General features: G+C 44.0%; 1 long non-coding RNA gene across 1 annotated transcript in view; it reads right to left on the bottom strand.

Moving 5' to 3' along the window:
- LOC144614244 (uncharacterized) overlaps positions 1–24,815 on the bottom strand; it is a 191,807-nt gene that overhangs the window by 146,619 nt on the left and 20,373 nt on the right. Inside the window, exon 2 of the long non-coding RNA XR_013551864.2 lies at positions 15,561–15,747. This is a non-coding gene — a long non-coding RNA (uncharacterized LOC144614244). The remainder of the gene's footprint in view (positions 1–15,560; positions 15,748–24,815) is intronic.

Here is a 24,815-nt window from a genome sequence, read left to right as displayed (position 1 = left end):
AGCCTATTCATCGTTTGCTTTTTGAAACCAAATTCTGGGCTATCTCCATGAGAACACCACATTCTGATGTGCCCTTCTGAGTGGGAAGGAAAGACGGAGCATTGCAGAGGACACCTGAAGATCACGGATATCCACACGGAGAAGTGTGGCACTGTGTGCTCTGTCATGCGTATCACAGAATAAAAAGGGTAGCACCCACTGCTTCATAGAAAGCTATTGTGGCACAATGGGAAAATGCCTGGATCAGGGAGTCATCTAGGCCTGAGTTTAAACCCTGGCTTCTCCTTCACGTGTATGACCTCTGGGAGGGTCCTCACTTTCACTGACACCTAGTTTTTTTCATCTGTAAAAGGCAGGTGATAATAACTACCTTGTAGGGCTGGATAGGATTAAACGGGATGGCTCACGTAAGCAACCAGATACAGTGACTGGTGCATGGTAGGCCTTCAAAAGTAACTAATTTGCTTTCTTGAACCTCACCCCCTCTCTACTGTTCTCTTTTCTCAGCCTTCCCCAAGTCCTAAAGCTTGCATGCACATGGCTCCTTTTATGGACTCAGGCTCCCCCTCGATTCCCAACTTAAGACCGGTAACACCATGATACACATATAACCTAGTAGGTGGCTCACCCTAAATCCCCTCATTGGTTTCATGGTTTTGGAAGAAAACCAGAGCAAGGATCCATCCCTGGTATTCTTCCAGACCACCAACCTGACCCAGGATCTGGTCCCCCACACCCTGCCACAGCCATTCCCTAGCCCCACACGGTTGCTTACCCATTGGGGTCCTTACTGCTCTCTCTCAGAGCATCTCAATCCTCACCCTTCCCAAACTCCAAAACTTGTAGGTAGCTGCCTCAATTACTGCCAACCCAACCCTCTTCCCTGAGGCCAGGGTCAAGTGTACATTGACCAAATTCCTTGGTTATCACTCTTTGCTACCCACTCTGTTTCCAGCCACCACGTAGATCACTGGATTTTCCCCTCTCTTCTGAGTGGATACCAGGACTGAGAATGCACTGATTCAATTATTCAAAACCTGAAAGTACCAGACATTGTTTTAGGAGCTGAGGACACCACACTAAATACACACACACAAAAATGTTGCTTATATACTATCGCAAAAAGACGAAAGACACGCCAATAGTCAAAAATAGAAGAAAGATACGTGAAGGGTTCCTAAGAAAACAAATAGGGTGGCATGAGGGGTAGAAGGAGGGGCCACTTGAGGCGAGACCTGAATGAAGAGAAGAAGGTGGCCTTGCAGAGGTCTGAAAGCTGAGCCTTCCTCCCAGAGGTTAGAGCTCCTGAGGGGGCCAGGTCTGAGTCTGGCTTACGTAGAACTTGGGTCTCTATGGGGCCACAGTTCTCAATAGGCCCTTCCCTCCCAAATCTCTGAAGTTCTGGAATACTTAACAGACTTCTTACACTCCCAACAGGATTACTAATTCCTGGATGCTCAAGATGTATTCATTCACTCAATCTGTTCATTCACACAAAGGCTGATTTAATATCTACAGGGTTGCAAGCAACGTAACAGGTGATGTAGGATACAAAGATGAGTGAGACGTGGACGGGCCGTGGCCTCAAGGACTTCACGCTTAAAAGTGACCGTAACTGCAGGCTGCATTTGAAGGTGTGGCAGAGACGACACGGGAAAGGTTAGCAGGGACCAGGGCATGAGGGGCCTTCTGAGCCAAGCTGAAGAAACTGAAATGGGAACCACTGAAGGTTTAGTGTGCCCACGGGAGGGGAGTGAAACAGGCCAGATCAGAATGGGGGTCTGAACTAAGGCAGAGGCGGCCACGAGGATGGCACGAAGCCACAAATGAATGCAGACAATTCTAGGAAGTAGAACAGACTGGCTATTCCTAACGATCTGAGAATCTCAGGAGGAAGGCACCGGTGCCCCTCTCTATCCTCCCCTGGCAGAACACAGATAACCTAGAGCTGCTGGAGCAAAGCACTGGGCTCACGGGCTGAGCCTGAGCGATGAGAAGACTGGCTCGTGGCTGGCAGGGACAGGAAATACACGGCCTTGGGCTTCCACTCCCAGATACCACAGTCACGGCAGGCATCTCCTATCAATCACAACAGGCCTCTTCATTGAATTCAGATGTAGCTTCAGACGTCTTTTCAACACAGGGCTCCAGGCAGAGGACAAAATCCATCAGGGTTGGTGTGCTAATTGAAACCTACTCACCATGGTTGGTGCTTGCTGGGCTCAGCAGAGCGCCGTAAGACAAAGTCTGGCCATCATCCAACGGGCAACGGGAAGCCGCTGATGGCTTCTGAGGGGGAAGATTGATGGACAGAGGACGTTACTTTCGGAGGAATAAGCATCTGGAGGCGAGCAGATGGGTCAGAACGTTATTTCAGGATTGTGATGGCCGGCTACCAGGCAAGGAGGAAATAAATATGTACGCAGGGAAGACGAGGCCACACTGTACCCTCTTATTGGCCAAAACATCTCTATTTCACGAGGCCAAGGCACCAATCGCTTGTTACGTGGCTCACCTCTGAGGACATTTGCGCATATGAGCCGTGATTGTGTTTTGCGTCTGTCTGCATGGATATAAACGTAGCCCATGTCGTATTTTACTTCCAAATTAAAATATCAGATCTCCCATTTAAAAGAATTCAAGGGGCGCCTGGGTAGCTCAGTCGGTTAAGTGTCTGACTTTGGCTCAGGTCATGATCTCACGGTTTGTGGGTTCAAGCCCCGCGTCGGGCCCAGTGCTGACAGCTCAGAGCCTGGAGCCTGCTTCCGATTCTGTGTCTCCCCCTCTCTCTGCCCCTCCCCTGCTCACGTTCTCTCTATAACAAACATTTTCTTAAAATTTAATAAAAAAATAAAAAATAAATAAAAGAATTCAAGAGGGGCACCTGGGTGGCTTAGTCGGTTGAGCATCTGACTTCCACTCAGGTCATGATCTCAGTTTGTGAGTTCGAGCCCCGTGTCAGGCTCTATGCTGACAGCTCGGAGCCCGCTTCAGATCCTGCACCCTTCTCTCTCTGCTCCTTCCCCACTCGTGTGTGCTCTCTCAAATAAACATTTCAAAATAAATAAAAAATAAAAGAATTCAAGAAGCCCTTATTCAGCCTTTCATTGGGGATCTTTGCCCCCTTAAGACTGTTTCTCTTCTTGAGGCTTCCATTTGCTATCTTTGGTCCCTCTTCAATTTTTTTTCTCACTTCTCCTGCCTGAAAAAGAGACAGTGAAATTTGAGGAGAATGGCTAGTACAGAAAAGTTAAGATGATGGACGAGATGTTGGTTACAGGTAGCTCTGCACAGGACTTTCCTCTCTGTGCCCACCTCTGACCTGACCTGCCTACAGTTCTTGATCTGAGCATTTCAGTGCATGGAATTCCCTTTGGCTTTCAGGACAAGATAACATTGTTTAAGTTGACACCGATGACAGAACGGCCATCCACAGGGAGCTGGAAGGGTAATGAACCAGTCAGAAATTCAGAGGCATAGGCTCTAAACTGTGAATCAGGGATGAACCCCTTAGCCCCTCTATCCCTGGTTCCTTTTGTGAAAAATCGCAGAGTTGGAATAGATGTTCTCTAAACACCCCCACATTTGATCCCGATTCTCCATCACGGACAGGCTGCCACAGGAGTGGCCATCGGCTGTATCAAGAGAAACAGGCACCTTCAGTAACAGAAGATGACCCTCCAGAACGAGATTCTGGTCACTGCTTCGCATTTAACAACTCCGGCTAGTCCCAAGCTTCTGGCCACGGACGGAGCATTTTGATAAGATCCCAAAACATCTGGGGTCATTCCGGGGCACTGAAATAATAACTTATGTTCTTCGTAAACAGTCTGTTCTTGGAGTGTGCCTACGCATCTCCTCGCCCCACGGAATCGGGAAGTGTTTGCCATTGGGACCTCCAACCTGATGAATGATGAGGCCTTAAACAATTTCCCCGACCCTTTTCGGAGCCTGCAAAGCAGCCCGTGTTTCACCCCACACCGCTCTATCACAACCACCAAATCAGCACCATATGGTGGATGAGACCAGATTACAGAAGACAGGGCCTGCCTTTGAGGACATCTGGAAGTTCTTTAACACATGCACTTGGAGTGACTTGAATGGATCATTTATAGCTGGTCCTGGGCCTGTGGGCTGGAGATAGCATTGCTGTTCTTTATCTGGCATGCAGTGGGCTCACTTAGCTAACTGGAGGCCTTTCCTTGCTCAAACAATGTTTTCATTTTGTTTTTTGGGTTTTTGTGTTTTTTTTTTTTTTTTTTTTATCATTTCTAGGTCTTGGAGAGTTTGGTTTTCCCTGAAATATGTGATCGTTATGTGGTGAATAGCTCTGAACCCCCAAAAGTCGGGGCCAAGTGGTGCCAAATGTCTACGGTTGCAATAACGCAGAGAAGAACCAGCCATCAATCCCAAGGCATCGGGGGTCATTGATATTTACTGACACTCCCTATCAGGGAGTATATAAAAGGAGCCTGGGCACCAGAAGGTATAATTTACTGTTCAAGCTTTTGTGGAAATTGGGAACCAATATATCCACTCGATGAACATGGTCCTTCTGATTGGGGTGTTTCACTTGGCTTGGAAAATTTTGAAGAGCGCCTAATATTTTAACATTGCATTGGCCAATGTGCCATCAGGATATTTTTGTGCGCGCACACACACACACACACACACACACACACGATTCATAACTACTGTAAAAAAAAAAAAAAAAAAAAAAAAAAGGCCAACAAGCAATATTTCTCCAGAATCCAAGACAATTCACCACTGTTGGAATTTAAAAAGTTACTATGGCCGTTAGTTACCGTCTTTCGGTATACATCATTTCTGTGCTCAAGGTCGAGCAGAAAATTGGTTCGATTTAAGGTGAATGAAAAGTATTTACTAAGTACAGCAGTAAACTGAACCCTCATGCATATCAGGTTCTCATACCTGGAACCTGTAAATGTTACCTATCTAGAAAAAGAGTCTTTGCAGGTATGATCAAGGGAAGGATCCTCCCTCCAAGGGAGGTTGTCTTAGATTGTCCAGATGGGTCCTAAATGCTGTCGCAGCTGTCCTTACAAGACAGAGGCAGAGGGGAGGAGCAAGTGACCAGGAGAGGAGGCAATGTGACCACGGAGGCAGAGACTGGAGTGAGGCTCTGTGACAAGGAACGCGAGAAGCCACCAGAAGCTAGAAGAGAAATGGATTCTCTCCTAGAGCCTCTGGAGGGAACTCAACCCTGTGCACATGCTGACTGGGGCCCAGGGAAATTCACTTCACACCTCTGCCCTCCAATACCGTGGGAGAAGGTATTCCGGGAAATCGGTTGGAGCAGCCAGAGGAAACTGATACAGGGACACTGAAGCCTTTGTTTCAAAGCGGCACTCTTTCCTGAAATTGACCTGTCCTAAAAATGTGCTGTGGAAGAGATGCTAAACGGTTCTCTTTCATCGCTTTCCCTCTTACTCTCACCTTCTTCCACTTTATAAAAGAGGCAGTTCTCACCCACCTGAATCTCACTGTACTACATACAGGGGTGTGAACGAACATGTCCCAAGGGACGTTCAAGTCACTGGTGTCTGAGAAACTTCTTTTAATCAAGCCACCATAAACAGTCGGTTGCGTGATCTTTGATGTATTTATACCACTTCCATCAGGGTCAAAGCATAATGCTCTGGCCTGTATTGGGATATTCTTTTTTGTTTTTAACTTTTTTATTTTAAAAAACAAAAATTTTTTTTAACATTTATTCACTTTTGAGAGACAGAGAGAGACAGAGCACACATGGGGAAGGGACAGAGAGACAGGGAGACACAGAATCCGAAGCAGGCTCCAGGCTCCAAGCTGTCAGCACAGAGCCTGACGCGGGGCTCAAGCCCACGAACTGTGAGATCATGACCTGAGCCCGAAGTTGGACACTCAACCGACTGAGCCACCCTGGAGCCTTTTTTTTTTTTTTTTTTTTTTAACATTTATTCACTTTTGAGAGACAGAGCACAAATGGGGGAGGGACAGAGAGAGAGGAGACACAGAACCTGAAGCAGGCTCCAGGCTCTGAGCTGTCAGCACAGAGCTCGACGTGGGGCTCGAACTCATGAACCCCGAGATCATGACCTGAGCCAAAACCAAGAGTCAGATGCTTAAGTGAACCACGCAGGCACCCCAAGGCAGTGGAATCTTAGTGTCACAAAGCTGCAAACTGAGGGCAAGAATCCACGTTTATTCTCTCTGTCTACCTGTCATACTGTTAGGACAGTTAGGAGGTGCTCCCATGTGCTGTGCACACACACGCACACCAGCGACACACCCGTCCGCTACAGGCATGTCCTTCTCTGCATTGTCACTGGCCTTAGGGAAAAAAAAAAAAAACACCTAAGTGTCAGGTGCATATTTTGTATCATTTCAAGAGGGAGGAAGTGAAAACTGCTTCTTTCAACAGATGAGGTCATCACTTTGAGTAAAAGGAGGCTAGACTGGAAGTCAGACAGAATTTTATATTTTCTTGATTATTTGCTCAGACTCATGGGAGAAATAATCTCATTAACTTTTGTCAATAGACCCTTGTAAATCTAGGTTTCTGGGTTCCTTGGTGGCAGGTCTTCTGGTAACCGTGTTTTCTAACACCGGCTTATTCCTCCTCTCTGACAACATGCTTCTCAGGTTCGTGTTAGCATCACTGAAACATGACACCGTACTTCACAGCCATTAATATGCCTGTGATAAGTTCCTGCCTGCTAACTTACTAGTGACCTTGGCTCATCTTTTTCTTTTAAAGTGTATTTATTTGGGGCGCCTGGGTGGCTCCGTCAGTCAAGCCTCTGACCTCAGCTCAGGTCACGATCTCACGGTCCGTGAGTTCGAGCCCCATGTCAGGCTCTGTGCTGACAGCTCGGAGCCTGGAGCCTGCTTCGGATTCCTTGCCTCCCTCTCTCTGCCCCTCATTCACTCATGCTCCGTCTCTCTCTCAAAAATAAACAAACATTAAAGTGTATTTATTTATTTTGAGAGAGAGAGAGAGATCACATAAGAGCACAGGGGAGCGGCAGAGAGAGAGAGGGAAAGAGAGAATCCCAAGCAGGCTCCATGCCGTCATCACAGAGCCCAACAAGGGGCTCAATGTCATGAACCACAAAGATCATGACCTGAGCTGAAATCAAGAGTCAGATGCCTAACCAACTGAGCCATTTAGGTGCCCCTCAACTCTTGTCTTCTTTATTTGTATTTTATTTCTACAAGTCCATTAAACTCCTCCTTCACAGAGAGAACATCTACTAATGAACGTGTGTATGAACAAAGCTTAAGATTCTCTCTCTCCCTCTGACCCTCTCCCCCCACTTACTCTCTCTCTCTAAATAATTTTTTAAAAGAAAACACCTTTGTTTCATTTGAAGTACTTCCTCCTTCTCAAATCTCACAAATTATTTTAATTTTGTCAAATTGTTTTCAACCATAAAATGAATTTTATGTCTCTGGGTGTATACGTTCTCAAGTGTCTGTGATTTATAAAGATATTTTGAGATGACAGGAAAAATTAAATTTGAAATAACTCACTCACTGTTCACAGCCAGTGTGAGGAAATATGAAAATGTGAGATTCCAAATTTTATAGGGCTGCTTCAGGTCAGCCCCATCTAAATTTACCTTTAACAAAAGGTGCCTTTAAGGGTAACAAGTAAAATTAATATCATTTGATACGTCTCAGGAAAGGTATTTTGCTGTGGAAATTAAGAAGGTATATTAAAAAAGTAAATTAGGAAAGTAAATGACAAATTACTGGATTAACACACTGTTAGAGAAATTTACTTTTTATGGCTAATTAATTGTTTATCAAGGGATGCCTGGGTGGCTCTGTCAGTTGAGCAACTGACTTGATTTCAGCTCAGGTCATGATCCCCGGGTCATGGGATCAAGCCCCACATCAGGCACTGAGCATGGAGCCTGCTTAAGATTCATATTCTCTCTCTCTCTCCCCCTCCCTCTGCCCCTACCCCCGGCTCACACTCGCTCTCCCTCTCCAAAATAAATACACAAAAAAATATTTATCCAATTTGTAATACATTCATCTTGTTTGATCAATTACTTGCTAATAACTATAATGATAACTCATTCCAGAATAAACATTCAACACTTAAAGCTTTATAGTCAGAAAACAGAAAAAAAATTCAAATATTTATGTGTATACATATATACACATATATGTATACACACACACACATATCGGTATATATATATACACACACACCTCTGTATGTATATAAACACATTTATGTCTACATCTATTCACACATATACATTTATATCTACGTATAGACAGACAAGTTTATAGACATACACACACTTTTCTTTTTTCAAAGAGATCTGATGAGGTGACTAATAAAACCCTCATGCATAAAAATCTATCATACTGTCTGGACTTCCATTTTCGGGCCCAGCATGCAAGAAGCTTAGAAGCCATCACTCTGGGGGCACCTGGGTGGCTCCGTTAAGCGCCTGACTCTTGATTTTGGCTCAGGTCATGATCTCACGGTTTGTGAGATCAAGCCCCGTGTTGGGCTCTGCACTGACAGCTCGGAGCCTGCTTGGAATTCTCTCTCTCCCTCTCTCTCAAAATAAATAAATAAACTTTTAAAGAAACCAAAGGAATGGAGAAAGATATACCATGCTAACACTAATGAGAAGAAAGCCAGAGTAGCTACACTAATTTCAAATAGAACAAGCTTCAGAGTTAGGAAAACACCAGGAATAAGGAGGGGCATTACATAATGATAAAAGGGGCAGTTCTCCAAGGGATAATAACAATACTTAGTTGTTACTCTGACAGAGTATCAAAGTACATGGGGCAAAAACTAACAGAATTTCAAGGAAAGATGGATTCACTATTACAACTGGAGACTTCAACGCCCTCTATCAGGAAAGAACAGATCCAACAAGGGGAAAACCAGTAAGGACATAGTTGAACTCAACAGCACCATAGCCCAACTGGGTAAATGGATGTCAACAGACCACTTCATCCAATAACAGAGTACAAATTCTTCTCCAACTCACATAGAACATTCACCAAGACAGACCCCCTTCTAGGCCATAAAGAATGCTTTGACAAACCTAAAATGATAGAAATCATTTGCTATTTGCTCTCAGACCAACAATGGAATTAAACTAAAACTCAAAAACAAAAACGTATCCACAAAATCCCAGAATACTTGAAGATTAAACAACGTACTTCTTTAAACGTTTTTGTAATTTAAGTATATTTATTTGTTTTGAAAGAGAGAGAGAGCAAGAGAGCACGCGCACGAGCCAGGGAGGGGCAGAGAGACAGATGGGGAGAGAGAGAATCCCAAGCAGCTCTGCGCTAACAGCAAAGAGTCTGACATGGGGCTCGATCTCATGAACCGGGAGATCGTGACCGGAGACAAAATTAAGAGTCAGATGCTTAACCAAATGAGCCACCCAGGGGCCCCTAAATAATACACTTCTAAGTAACACATGGGTCAAATTAGAAATCTTAATCAAAATTTTAAAATACTTTGAACTAAATAAAAATGAAAGCACACCTTATTAAAAATTGTGGGATGCTGTAAAAATAATGCCTAGAGGCAAATTTATTGCATTGAATGCATACATCAAAAAAAAAAATCTAAACTCATTCATCTAAGTTTTCAGGAAACTGGAAAACACAGACCAAATTAATTCCAAAGTAGGTGGAGGAAAATAAATAATAAAAGAAATAAAGCAGAAATCAATGAAATTGAAAACAGAAAATCAATAGAGAAAATCAACAGGACCAAAAGCTGGTTCTTTGGAAAGATCAATAAAATTGATAAGCTTCTAGTCAGGCTAAGTAAAAAGGGAAGAAGACACAAATTACTAATATCAAAAACGAAAGAAAATACAGACCACGTGGACGTTAAAAGGATAATAAAGAAATACTCTAAACAACTCTATTCCTACAAATTTGATAACCTAAATAAAATGGACCAATTCTTTGAAAGACATCATCTGTCAGACTCACAGAAGAAGGAATGGACCCATTATCTATTAAGTAATTGAATCAGTGGGGCATGTGGCTGGCTCAGTCGGTGGGGCATGTGACTCATGGTCTCAGGGTTATACATTCCAGCCCCAAGTTGGGTGTAGAGATTATGTTAAAAAAAAAAAAAAAAAAAAAAAAAAAAAAAAAATATATATATATATATATATATATATATATATATATATATATATATGTATGTATATGTATATACATACACACACACACACATATATATAATCTTAAAAAAAAAAAAGGAAAGAAATTGAACCAGCAATTAATAACCTTCCAAAACATCAAGCATCAGGACCTGATCCTTAAGAAAGAAATTGTACCAATTCTCTACAATGTCATCCAGTAAACAGAAGCAAGGTAAATACTTTCTAACTCATTCTACGAGGTCAGCACTACCTTAATACCAAAACCCAACAAAGGCGTTACCAAAACAGAAAACTACAGAGCAAGATCTCTCATGAACAGATACCAAAGTCCTCCACAAAAGATTGGCAAACCAAGTCCAACAACAGTAAGAATTATCCACCACAACCAAGAGGGATTTATCCCAGGTATGAAGACTGGCTGGACATTTGAAACAGAGTTAATGTAATCCACCATATCAACATGCTAAAGAAAAAAAATCACATGATCATATCAATCAATGTAGAAAAAGGAGCTGACAAAACCCAACACCCATCTATGATCAAAACTCTCAGCACACTACAAATATGAGAACTTTCTCAATGGGATAAAGAACGTCCCCCAAAAAACCACAGCTGAAGTCATACTTAATGGTGGGACAACCTCTTTCTCACTAAGATCAAAGCAAGGATGCCCCCCTCAGTATATACCTACTATATAAAAACCAATCACTTCCTTACATACTGACACTTAAGCAGAATTTGAAATTAAAAATACATTATAAAAAACACAAAATACAATTCTTAGGTATAAATCTAACAAAATATGTTCCAGATCTATGGGAGGAAAACTACCATGGTCTTTTTTTGGCTTACTATGTTGAATTCTATCAATTGATTTTCAGCTGTTAAACCAACCTTGCATTCTCAGGATAAATACCTCCCAGTCATGATGTGCTACCCTTTTTACATAAGATTGGATTTGATTTTTCCATCCAAGTACTAACCAGGCCTGACCCTGCTTTGCTTCTGAGATCAGACGAGTTTGCACTCATTCAGGGCCTGAAATTTGCAAGAATTTTTTCATCTGTTTTTATAAGAGATATTACACTGCAGCTTCATTTCCTTGTAACATTTTCCTGTTTTTCATCATGGTAGCATAGCCCTCACTGAATTAGTTGGGAGTGTCTCCCTCCTCCCGTCTTCTGAACAAGTTTCTTTGTGAGATGGGTATCATTTCTTTCTCCAATGTCTGCGTAAATCACCAAGTAAATGAGAACTGAAGTTTTCTTTGCAGAAAGTTCATATCCCAAATTGTACTTCTTTAACTTATGTAGATCTGAGTTCTCTATCTCTTCGTGGATAAATGTTGGTAATTCGATATTTCAAAGACTACAAAGCCAGGCCTCTTATCACAGGGAAGAACACCAACAAAGACCGCCAACAACAACGGTTGTGCAGTCAAGTCAATACCACCATCTCACACGGCCCTAATTTTCCTTGGCCACGATACAAAATGGAAGACATTCTGCTCATCTACCCTTCTGATACACTCATTCTGTCCATATGGTCATATTCCCCTCCAAAATTATTCTCTCAACCCAACCTCTCAATGTTCTCACAACAGAATGTCTTGGGGTTTTTTTTCTTCATTAATTCAGGACATGTTATTTGACCTCTTGATGAATTAAATTCCTAGAGATTCTCCACTTCTGCTTACTCTTTAGCCCACTCCTGGTTCTTCCTCCTTCTGTATCCCTCCATCTGTTTTGTTCAGCTATCCTCCGAAACATCTCCAACTTCCTTGTGCTGCTATTCTGTTACATCAGCCCAGCAGAACTCACACCGTGGATTAGCTTCACTTCGCACTTTCTCTGTTCCGCCTTCCAGACTGTGAAGTAACAGTGAAAGAAACCACATAACCTCATGAAATGGTACGACCTCAAGTCCACCAGAAATGTCTCCCGTGTCTTCAGCACTCTGTGACAGTTTGTGTTTCTTGCATCAAACGTATCTCCTGTTTCGTACGGTGACCATCTCACACCCACACCACAGAAAATCTATACACTACACACCCCTTCTCTTGTTCAACTGATGGCTGGCCTCCTACTTCAGTAAAATAGAAGTAATAACATGGAGGGGTGCCTGGGTGGCTCAGTTGGGTGAGTGTCTGACTCTTGATTTCTGCTCAGGTTATGATCTCATGGTTGTGAGATTGAGCCCCATCTTGGGCTCTGTGCTGGGCATAGGGCCTACTTGGGATTCTCTCTCTTCCTCTCCCTGTGCCCATCCCAACCTCCAAAAATAAAAAAATAAAGTAAAAGAAGTAATAAGATGGAACTTTGTCCACCATCCCTCCGACACACTTACCAGTATCCCTCAAGGTCATGTTCGTTTCCTAATAGTTTGACATCAGAGGTGTCTCTCTACCTGTATAATGATAATCCTTCCACTTATGATCAGGATCCCATTTTCAACATTTTCTTTGGGGATTTAATTCTATCATTTATCTCCTTTCTCACCTGAGATTTCCACACTCCATTTTATCCTGGTTTTTCCACCCCACCCCCCCCACCCCCCCCCCCCCGGCTCAGAGCCTGAAGCCTGCTTCAGATTCTGTGTCTCCCTCCCTCTCTCTCTCTGCCCCCCACAAAATAAACATTAAAAAAAAAATTTTTTTTCCCATTTATATCCTGGTTTTGTTCCCATCAGCACTGAAATGTGCTTGATTCTCTCTTATAAATCTTTTTTAACTTAAAAACTCTCATGAGGGGCGCCTGGGTGGCTCAGTCAGTTAAGCATCCAACTTGGGCTCAGGTCGTAATCTCTCAGTCTGTGAGTTCGAGCCCCGCATCAGGCTCTGTGCCGACAGCTCAGAACCTGGAGCCTGCTTCAGATTCTGTGTCTCCCTCTCTCTCTGCTCCTCCCCTGCTCACGGTCTGCCTCTCTCTCTCTCTCAAAATAAATACACATGAAAAACAAACTTTCAAAAGAAATTAAAGTTACAAACTTGACACAAGGTTGAAAACAAATAGCTCAAAAAAAAAAAAAAAAAACCAAAAACGATTTTCACGATATTAAAGAATCTCCAGATGATGCTGGGCTCAGAAAATTCACCAATGAGTTCTAGCTAACATCAAGAGACAGACTATTCATGTGGCATTTTAACTGTCCCAGAGCAAGTAAACCAAACGGAAATCCAGCATAATCCCAATACTAAAACCTGAAAAACATTGCCTTAAGACAATTTTTAGACCAATTTTTAGTTATGAATATAGAGGGAAGTTAGCAAGGGAAGTATTAGCAAAGCAAATTCAGCTGCATAGTAAATAAATCACACACCATGAAAAAGCAGAAGTCCTTCCTCAGAGCTGCAAAAATGAATCAATCCTTAGAAAAATCTATGAACATAATTAACTATATTAATGGATGAAAGGCGATTTCCTAAAACATATAATCATACTGTTAGCTGCTAAAAAAACTGTAATGAAAAATGTGTTCCTAACTTCTCTAAAAGCATGGCTTTTTTGTAAAATAAAACTAGAAGAATATTCAATTAATTTAATGCATTAAATCTGTCTGAAGCCAACTGCAAATACCACTCTTAACTCTGGGAGTCCGGAGGCCTTCCGTTAAAGTCAACAGTAGCACGATGGCAGCAATCTTGTTACTCAAGGTAAACTTGCCAGTCCTTGCAAATACAATCAGAAAGAAACGTGTGTGTGGGTGGGTGTGCACATGTGTAGATTTATACGTAAATGAGTGTGTGCGTGTAGGTATATATGTTAGAACTGCGGAACATTATCACCATTCACAGATGAAATGCGCTAACTCCCAGAAATCCAAAAACACCCAAGTGAAAAATCTGAAAACAACTCATGATTTTGGTTTGGTCACTTGCAACAGAAACATGTGAAAATCAATGGCCATTTTACATTCCTATAATGACCAGCATATTGTTCAGGACTGCTGTGGTTGCAAAGGACTGGAATTGTTCTGAACAATGGCAAGACAGAATTTACTGGAAGGGTTATTTTGTAGCCCAGGTGAGCTCTGGTCCTTTGATCCCATGAGCTGCCAGGGAAAGTCAAGGACAGCTAAGCAGAGGAAGCTGCCCAGGCCCGAGTCCCCTAAGCTGGATGGTCTCTCCCCAACTCTTACTTGCTGTGATCCGTGTACCAACCTCTGTGTCTTGCCTTGTTACTGGGTTGGGTTCCTCCACCTGGTCTGAAACACCACATTCCCAGCTCCTGTGTCTCATCTCCCATGAGCAGGGAGGTGAGACTTACTACGAAGAGAGACTTATTCTCTAGGTCCCAAGTTTGAAGACAGGGGAAAAGACGCTGGCTATCTTTGCTGGGTGGAGGAAGCCCCATTTTTATCTGGTCAACTGGTGGTGGGGTATATTAAACCAGGACAGCTCCTGCTGAATCGCATGGCCGCGGTGCAGGAGAGCAGACCTCCCCCCACCGAGGGAATGGGAACCAAGAATAATGGAAACGAAAAGACTGGCTTGAAAATCATAGTGAACACACTTAACTTAAATATAAAGAGCATCTGGAAATGTCTAAAGTTACTGGGAAAACCTCACTGAAGGAAAGAATGTTGGCCAAGAAGTTTTCTTTAGAGGATTCCTTTATCAGGTGTTAAGATGTATTTAAAAAAATTTTTTTCTAATGTTCATTCATTTTTGAGAAAGAGAGAGAGAGAGAGAGAGAGAGAGACAGAGAGACAGAGACAGAGCTCATGCTCCCCATGAGCAGGGGAGGGGCAGAGAGAGGGAGACACAGAATCCAAAACAGGCTCCAGGTTCTGAGCCGTCAGCACAGAGCCCGATTCGGGACTTGAACCCACAAACCGTGAGATCATGACCTGAGCTGAAATCAGACACAACTGACTGAGCCACCCAGGCACCCCAAAATGTATTTTAAACTACAAAAAAAAATTAGAACCAGTGAAGAAATAGGCAGGTTAATAGAAAAGGATAGAAAAGTCCAGGTAAAACAAAAGTACATGTGATATTCATGTATAAAGAAATGGCATTGTGAGCTGTAAGCTGGAACAGGTTGGGAACAACTAGCTATGAGAAAAAAAGAAGTCTGCCTATCGTATCAAAAGCACAAAACATAAAGGAAACCATTAACAGATTTGGTTATGTAAAATAAAAATAAAATAAAAATATGTCGCGGGCAGATAAAAAAAAAAATCCACATGTAACTAATAACACAGTCAAGTGGTTAACACCTGTAATATAAATTCCATTTTAAGGCTGAGTAGCAAGGAGGTTTAGAACCAAATTGCCTGGGTAACACCTTAGCTCTAAAATTTACAAACCACGTACCTTCGGTGAACTTCTTCAACGCCTCAGTTTCTCCACCGCAACACAAAGGAAATCATCATTGTACCTACCTCACAGGAGGTGCGAAATTGTTTTCCAGAAGAAGTAAGCATTTCTGAGAGCTGCCCAGAACAGGGTGGGGAGGACACCGAGGAAGGAGGCTTGTGCACATCTCCTGTTTCAGTTCTCAGAACACGGACTTTGACTTTTGTCAACTGCACCCGGACCACCTCCTGGAACGCATCCTTCTACGGTGGACTGAAACAGAGATAATGGAACTGTTAGCTAAACAGCCAATCGTGTATTCGTCGGTCAGTCTAACTCTGCCAGCACCAATCGTAATTCCTTCTAAACAATTTACGAACTCCTATAACCCTGTGGGTTTTGCCTTCATCAGCCTGCCCTCCCCTCCCCCAATTTAGAGCACTTGTCAATTTCTGTACCCCCCACCCACCGCCCTGTGTCCCTCTGCTGGACTGCAAGCCCTAACATCCCAAATAAAGACTTTTAGCTGCTTCACAACCTCCTCGTCGTCTGGATTGTCAGAGGGGTAAGGCTTAACAACGCTAATGTGTAGAAAAGCTTAGACTAGTGTCTACACAGCGTAAGTGCCAAACACTGCCCACAATTAGATCAAACGTTAGCCATCAAGATGCAAAGGGTCTTTAAAACTGAGTAACAGAAACCAAACACACCAACAGAAAAACACAGGCAGTAACAGCTCACATGAACTAGTAGCCAGTAGTGTTAATAAATCAGTGAGGACAGAACAGCTTATTCAACCTTGTTACTAATGAAACAAATATAAGTAAAGATAGCAGAACAATGACACTTTTCATTTCAAGCTCTACCAAAAATTGATAATACCAGTAAGAAGCCACAGTAGTAACTGGTATCTTTGGGAGAGTAGTTTTGACAAAATACATTTTTTAAAATTTCAAACTGCCCCTGTCCCTCCCCCTAGAAAAGCCACTTTATATTTTTCAGCTGGGGGCGCCTGGGTGGCTCAGTCAGTTGGGCATCCAACTTCAGCTCAGGTCACAATCTCACGGTCCGTGAATTCAAGCCCCACGTCAGGCTCTGCTCTGACAGCTCAGAGCCTGGAGCCTGCTTCAGGTTCTGTGTCTCCCTCTTGCTCTGCGCCTGCGTGTGTGTCTGTCTGTCTCTCTCTCTCTCTCTCTCTCTCAAAAGTAAATAAACACAGAAAAAAAGATTCATCTAAAGAGGGGCATCAGGGTGGCTCAGTCGGTTAAACGTCTGACTCTTGGTTTTGGCTCAGGTCATAATCTCACAGTTCACAAGTTCAAGCCCTATGTCAGGCTCTGTGCTGACAGTGCAGAGCCTGCTTGGGATTCTCTCTCTCTCTCCCCCTCTCTCTGCCCCTCGCTCTCAAAATAAATAAACTTAAAAAATTTTTTTTCATCTAAGGAAAATGATTAAGATTGTGCACAAAGTGTTATCTCTGAGAGTTCGTGATAGCTCTGTTTAGGACAGAAGAAATGCTGTATATCTAACTGTTCAAAAGACAGCGGAGGGTGCCTAGAAATGAAATACTGCACTGCTCTCACAATCAAGGCTATGGAAGTACGTTTACTGTGTGAAAAAATTTTCAAAATATAGTAGAGATTTTAAGATGCAGGTTAGAAAACTAAAACAGAAGGATCTTTGTAAAGTGTGTGTGTGTACAAAAACAGAAGCAGAAAGATACATATCAAGCCACCTGGTTGCATGAAATTCCAGGTAACTGTTTGTTTATTCTCTTATCCTTTGTATTTTTCTTTGACGAGCATATTCTGCTTTTGTAATAAGGAAAAAACAAGGAGCTGAGGAATGGGATCTAAGAAATAATTTCTATGACCAGTGTAACTGTTGTGGCCAAGGTGTATTTTAAAGAGTGAGCTGGAGGGAATACCGTGACCCTGCCCCCCGTTCACCGGACAAGAGGGTTCAGATATTATGAACCTCAATTATAAGCATTGTCACTGTTGCTGAAAACCAACCTCTGCTCCGGGGCCGAAATATGTAACATGAAGACAGAGTTTGGGGGTAAAGAGGGAAGACAGTTTTATTACTTTGCCGGGCACAGGAGGCTACGGCAGGCTAACCGACTCCAACCCCACCTGGGGTACAACAAGGCTGGCAGGGTTTATAGGAAAATACAGGATCTGGGCAGTTTCCATAGGAATCTGGACAGACTGCCAGCCTTGTTTGTCATGTCTTCAAGGTGGTCTCCTGACTAGCATTGCCACCTGGCATCAGAGTCTCGTCACTAGGTATACACTGAGGTCAGCGAGATGTCAATATTGATGCCAAATTCCTGAAATGAAGGAGTCTGCAGACAAACAAGTGAAGGGGGGGGGGGGGGGGGCGCTTCAAGAATGAAGAAGAGAAAAATACATTCCGTGTAATATCAAGCCTTGCTGAAGTCCTACTGTGTCCATCTCAATTTCCATCCATCTTTACTTTTCCCTAGTGGTCTCACAGCCACAGTAAAATATACAGCAGAAGATACCAGGACACCCTCTGGGGGAAGGGGGGGACGGGCGGGCCGGCAGAACATTTCACCTGCAGGCTTCAGACTCACCACTGGATACATTCAGCCCATGCTTTCCCAGAACTGTTCAGCATGTATCCTTCACCAACCTTCCACCTCCCCCCAGTTTGGGAAACAGTATTTCCCGCTCTTTTAACTCTCTTGTCTATTTTTTTTTTCATTTGCTTATTTGGCTCTCCACTGGGGAGAAGGGGGGAATCCAGCAGGACGTCTCTAAGAAATACCATTCCAATTAGACTTAACATTTTAGGACACCAACCGTTTATTCTAAGTCATTGAAATCCACACATTGAATGCTTCGTAGTTGCATCATCCTTTTAATATTAAATGTGTGCAGCAGTAAGAGTTCTCAAGCTATTTATGAAGAATGTAATTATTTTTCCAAGATGGGGAGAGGGGAAGGCTGTTAAACGACTTCAAGACCTCCCTCTGTTGAGGGAGAAAGTCAGTGTCATTAACGCATCAAGAAACCGGAAGTGAAAACTAAAATTACAGAAAAAGGTGACATCAGTTGAGGGGAGTGAAGCTGGGGGAGAAGGGGCAATCTTCCAAATATATTTGTGAAAAAGACAAGTAGGGATAAAAATGGGAACAGAGGAGAAAGAGGTGAGTTTACTTTCTATACAAATCTATAGAAGTGGGTGAAGACCTTAAGACACATAGGGAAAAAGACCCAGAAGCAAAAGTTGAGCATTGAGGAAAGTCTATGACTGGGTAGCAAAAGATGAAAGAACATTCCAAGATGCCAAAGGAGACCAGATCAAAGAAACACGGGGTAGTCTCACGGTCTCTAGATCCACAACCATTAATGAATGGTATGCAAAATAATGTTCTCCGGTCAACTATGTGAGTTTGGAAACCCAAGGGTGAACCTAGTCAAGGGATTTATTGACTCCAGGACTTTATGGAGCCTTTGATATGGAGATTTGAGTAAGGTTCTAAATTATGTTGCAGTGTTTCCCAAACTGAAAGAACCACAGAACACTTAGAGTGAAACCTATTGACTTTTCAAGGAATGAGTGTTCCAAGATACAAAGTTTGGGAAACACTGGTTTAAAAGTACACCAACTGAGGGAGGAAATGATTTTCAGAGGGTGTGAATGGTCATCATATAACCACACACAGAAATACATGGTTTACTGGGGCGCCTGGGTGGCTCAGTTGGTTAAGGATCCGACTTAGGCTCGGGTCATGATCTCATGGTTCACTGAGTTCGAGCCCCACATGGGGCTCTCTGCTCTCAACACAGATCAACACAGAGCCTGCTTCGGATCCTCTCTCCCTCTCTACCCCTCCCTGCCCCGCTCAAAAATAAATATTATATAAAATAATAAACATTATATAAATAAAATCACTTACTCAATGACTTAGAAGCCTCTTTACCATCCAAACACAGCCAGAGTTCTTTGAAAGGTTAATATCATCTCTTACTGAAATGTCTAAAAGTTACGTCCACGGTGAGAACCTGAGCCTTTAAAACAGCATTTGAAGGTGTATCTGAATGGCACTGGCCATGTAACTGAGGTTCTCCATATTGCTTCCTAGCTAAAGCCATTCTGATGAAGACGTCTAGCATCGACTGGAATATCCTGGTGACATTGAGATGACATCTTGTTGTTTCTGAGCCCTTTTCTCATGCAGAAGAGAAAAATGGGAGAAAAAAAAAGCAATGGAAAGAGGAGGGGAGGGAGGAAGGATAGACTAGACTACAGCCTGCGTTGAGAGAATAATCTATCCCCATTCAACTTTTTGTCGGTTTCAAAATATCACTTGAAGGGCTGGAAACAATGGTTACAGCTGAAAATATCCACATATCTTGTTTTCAGGGTTTTTCATTCTATTCAAGTTTTTATTTATTTACTTTGAGAGAGAGAGAGAGAGAGAGAGAGAGAGAGGGAGAGAGAGAGAGAGGGAGAGAGAGAGAGAGGGAGAGAGAGAGAGAGGGAGAGAGAGAGAGAGGGAGAGAGAGAGAGAGAGCGCGAGAGCGAGCACTAGCAGGGGAGGGGCAGAGAGAGAGGAGAGAGCAAGAATCCCAAGCAGGCTCCAAGCTGTCAGCACAGAGCCCGACGTGGGGCTCCAACCCACGAACCGTGAGATGATGACCTGAGCCAAAGTCAGACGCTGAACTGATGGAGCCACCCAGGCGCCCTTAGAGTTTTTCATTCTAGATCCCACTTAATTCTGAAGCCAAGAGAAAACAGAGAGAGGTACGCTGGGCTGGAAATACAGTCCCAGCTCACCTGCAGAGCCCAAAGGCTGTGAGTTCCTTCCCCCTGAGACTTCCCCGGCAAACGACTTGAAAAGAGTCAAATTCTCAAGGCAGATAAGTCAGCAAGTCTTCCCCGTAGTAATGACTGGCAGAGCGCATTGATCTGAGGTAGGACACTGGCTGTCGAACTGCCACCGAGGCCAGCCAGAACCCCAGCCCGTCTTTGATATGGAAATCCAAAGGGTGGGATTCCTCTTGAATGGATACGCAGCCAGTGCTGCAGACAAAGCTAGAAGCTGAATCAATCAAGTCGTATTCTTGTTCCTGGAAACAGCTCAGAATCCGGCTTCCCGTTAGCCAGATCCTTTTGATTCTACTGACATCTACGGGCTGGGACTTAACTCTGCTCTTCTCTTCACATACCCATTGTCCAAATCCGCCTATTTTTTAAGGCTTGGATGGGTAGAGTTTCAAAAACAGTGGAGTAAACCCACAGTCCGTTCAAAGGGGGCGCTCTAAGAACCACCTGCCTTTCTGTCCCCCCGAGACAGGTGGAAAATTAGTTCTATCAAAAGCCACACCCGGGGGGAACAGGGTCCCCTAGTAGTGGCCTTTCCAGGCAGTATCTCATCACCTACCTGCTTTGCTTCAGTCACTTAAGAATACCTTGGCACACAAAGAGGATGCGGCTTCGGAATATACTATCCTCGGTATGGTACACTTCATCTACAGATTAACCAAGCTTGCCTAACACACACTGTATCAACGTTACTGGGAGGAATGACAAGGTCCTTTATTTTGTGGCACCTGTCACAGTCCTTGAGGCAGATCTGGAGAGACTGACCAAAGTTCCGTGAAGCCTCACCCTGCCTCTGGATGTTCTATTTTGAAGCAGGTGGCCTCTCTGCTCTCTCCTCTTTGCATCCCACAGCCGGTACCTTGGTCGCCTTCCATAACGCCTGCTGCCTCTGTGACCAGGTCCCCACTCAGTGCCACCAACTCCAGTCATCAACTCGCATCACCTGGAGGCTCTGTATCCCCAAAGCTACTTCCACGGAAGCCTGTGGAACCGCGCTGGTCTCACATCTGCACCGTCTGCCGACCTCCCCCGCCTGTGACCTGAGACCCCACGTTTGTTTCTGAAGGCAGAACACTCCACCCCTTCTTTAATGTGCTTCGTCTGCCACACGCAATTTTTCCCTCACAAGGAGGAAGAGGACCTTCCCCAGGCAAACAGCCCAGATTCTTTAAACGGCACTGAGAGTAGCATGAATCCTGCATTTGAGATAAGAACGTTAGCCAATCGGGAGTGCCTGGGTGGCTCGGTCGGTTGAGCGTCCAACTCTTGGTTTCTGCTCAGGTCATGATCTCGCAGTTTGTGGGTTCCAGCCCCGCGTCGGGCTCCGCACTGGCCATGCACAGCCTGCTTGGGATTCTCTCTCTCCCTCTCTCTCTGTCCCCACCCTCTCAAAATAAATAAATAAAAAGAAAAGAAAATTAGCCAATCAAATATATAAATATGAAAATAGCATGTTCCAGTGAGCCAGGCTCCCATTGGGCTCTGATGGCCCACAGTCTTTGACTTAGTGCTCATTGATAGCAGAGGATGTGCTCGCCAAATGCTGAGACGCCGACCCCTTTCCTTTCCGGAACAATCCGTATTCACACACGACCACCACGACAGAGACCTGAAGGTAATGAGAACACACGCTCTTGGTTTAAAATCCTCCTGAACGAGAGAAACTAGGAAACAAAAGACCCGTGCATTTTCTCCTCACTTGGAGGCATGACACAGGAGGAAGATCATGGACTTTAGGGTCTGAGAAAATGGAGTCTGAAATCATTTACTTTATCTAAGCCTGACACTCATCAGCTGGAGAATATAAAAGACAAGGATTTGAACAAGCCAAATATTTACATTTCTGACATGAGCCACACTCTATACAAATGGTAGAGACTCTACAGAGAGTCTCAAACTAGCCATCATAGATCTTAAAAGGTGGTTCCAATAAAAGAAAAGAAGGTCAACCATCATTCAATAGGAAGAAAGGACCCAACCATCTTGAGCCTCCCTGCTACATCCTCTTCTGCCCCAAGATATCCTATGTCAGTGGTTCCCAACCCTGGCTGATGCCCAAACCTGGTATAATTACATGTCCGTGAGCCCTACCCCTTCATAGTCTGATGCAGTCTAAAATCGGGCCAGGAATGTGTATTTTCCATAAACAAGCACAAGGTGATGCTGAATTCCAACTACGTTTGTAGATTACTGACCACTCTACAGAACACTGGGGATTCCTCTGAGCTCAGGCAGTGACTGATCCTTTTACCCAAGACCCTTCCCTTACTCCCCAGCTACTCCCCTCCGTATGAGGCTTGCCTCACATTTGTATAGGTGTTAGGAAAAACAGATTCCACTTATGCGTTCTCTGAGATCAAGGGGTGCGGAGGAAAGGTAACGGGTTCTCCCCATATGTTTATTTACTTTTGAGAGACAGGGAGATATACAGCATGAGCAGGGGAGGGGCAGAGAGAGAGGGAGACAGAATCCGAAGCAGGCTCCAGGCTCTGAGCTGTCAGCACAGTGCCCAACACGGGGCTCGAACTCACGAGAAGCGCGATCATGACCTGAGCTGAAGTCAGACGTTTAACCGACTGAGCCACCCAGGTGCCCCTGATTTCCAACCAGAGCTAAAGGCAAATCATTGCCACTCATATAGCTTAACGTTGCTCTCAGGACAGGCCTGATGTCATTCTCAATTCTTAGAGGAACGTCAGGTGTCCCTCACTTTAAAAAAAAAAAAAAAAAAAGACCAGATCCAGGCTTGCTGCTCAAGGAATCACAAGGTAGCAGCCCTCCCCATGCAGGCTAAGGGCAGATACACTTTAATTATTTGCAAGCCAATTTCCAGGCGAAATCAGATTCAAAACATAATCCAACCCATCCAGATTCTGGGTATCTGCTCTAGAAATAAATCTTCCATTGAGGAAATACACAAAATATCCATGTTCCAGCTAAGTAATGAGCCTTGGCCTTGAAGGACCCAGATTGGATTTGAAACACAAGAGTCAGAAGATTGGAATTCAGGACCCCAGAGCGGGTCTGTTACTTGTAAATTGTATTCTCATGCCTAGCCTCACACCAGGATTTCCACCAAAGTCCCTGGAGATTAATTCATCTGTAACGGAAATACACCTTTCCTATTCTTTCACACCACGTTGCCTTCCTTCTCTTTCAAATAAATAAAGCATTAAAAGATGCTCAACCCCACAGGGCAATTTTTAAATGAAGGATTGTTCCAGCCTGGAGGGTAGAGGACCCGGAAAATATGCTCAGTGTGAAAACTCTCCACTGAGAAAACTCCAAGCAGAACTTAGTGTTGAATCCAGTCCCCTGATTTTGCCACGGTCCCCTGCCCTCCATCCCCCCTTGTCTCTTTGGGGCTGAGGAGAAGCTGACAGCTTAAACAAAGCCCTGGGTGAACAAAGGGACCCTTAGAAGAGATGAGCCCCTCGCCGGCCTCACCCATCTCCCGCCCCCTCACCCCGAGTTTCAGGCAAGGCTTACCTCACCCAGAGGAAGAACCAAGCCCCTTGGATGATGAACACTAACCCTTTAGCATCCATTTTTAAAAACCCACCATTAATATAGACTGACACTGAATCCCCTGCTAATCGGATTAGGGTATATTGCTCAAACTGTCATTCAGGGCCAAAGCCCCTTTATCTCGTTGCTGATAGGAAGCTAAGCTCCTTGACTCACTTTGCTGCCTCTTAGGAGTCATCAAGAATCTGACTTCTTCAAGCCAACAATTTTATTTGCTTAATCTTGGGTGAAGAGATTAGGGATTTAGAGAAGATTTTTCAACATCCCTGCCATTCCTGGTGAGAAGAGCCATTCCTTCCTCCTGTACCCCTTCTCCCTCTGCCGATGACACACATACACCCCAAAGCAACAGACACACGCCCCAACACAACACAGAGAAATACAATACACACACCCCCAACACACTCCACACACAAAGATGCCACACACACCCCCAATACACAGAGATACAAGACACACACCACACAACACGCACGTTATGCATACACAAGAGAAAAAACAGGAATTCAAGCCTGGTGGTATTTCATCAAAACGTGGCACTTTCAGGGGCGCCTGGGTGGCTGAGTCAGTTAAAAGTGTCCGACTCTTGGTTTCAGCTCAGGTTATGATCTCGCGGTTCTTGAGTTCGAGCCCTGCATCTGGCTCTGCACTGACAGTGCGGAGCCTGCTTGGGATTCTCTCACTCTCTCTCTGGAAATAAACTTTAAAAAAATACTAAAAATAAGTGATGCTCCTATAGGGCTAGTGGAGCGAGTCTCAGAGTTTAGGAGGCCTCTGAAATCAGGTGGCCAGCGTTATGCACTTTTGTTGCAAGACCTGTGAACAATCAGGGTGCCTATTCCTTTATGTTCTGCCAGGGGTCAGCTTTAACTGGAGCCTGGTGGCTTTCAAATGGAGACCCCAGTTTTAACTGAAACCTAGCAGTTTTCAGATGGAAACCCCAAGTTTTGGGGTGT

Source organism: Panthera onca, chromosome E1 (genome assembly GCF_046562875.1).
Source record: "Panthera onca isolate mPanOnc1 chromosome E1, mPanOnc1 haplotype 2, whole genome shotgun sequence".
In the NCBI taxonomy this organism is placed as follows: domain Eukaryota; kingdom Metazoa; phylum Chordata; class Mammalia; order Carnivora; family Felidae; genus Panthera; species Panthera onca.
The sequence above is the reverse complement of the archived record's forward strand: the minus strand, read 5'-3'. Positions and strand labels throughout refer to the sequence as shown.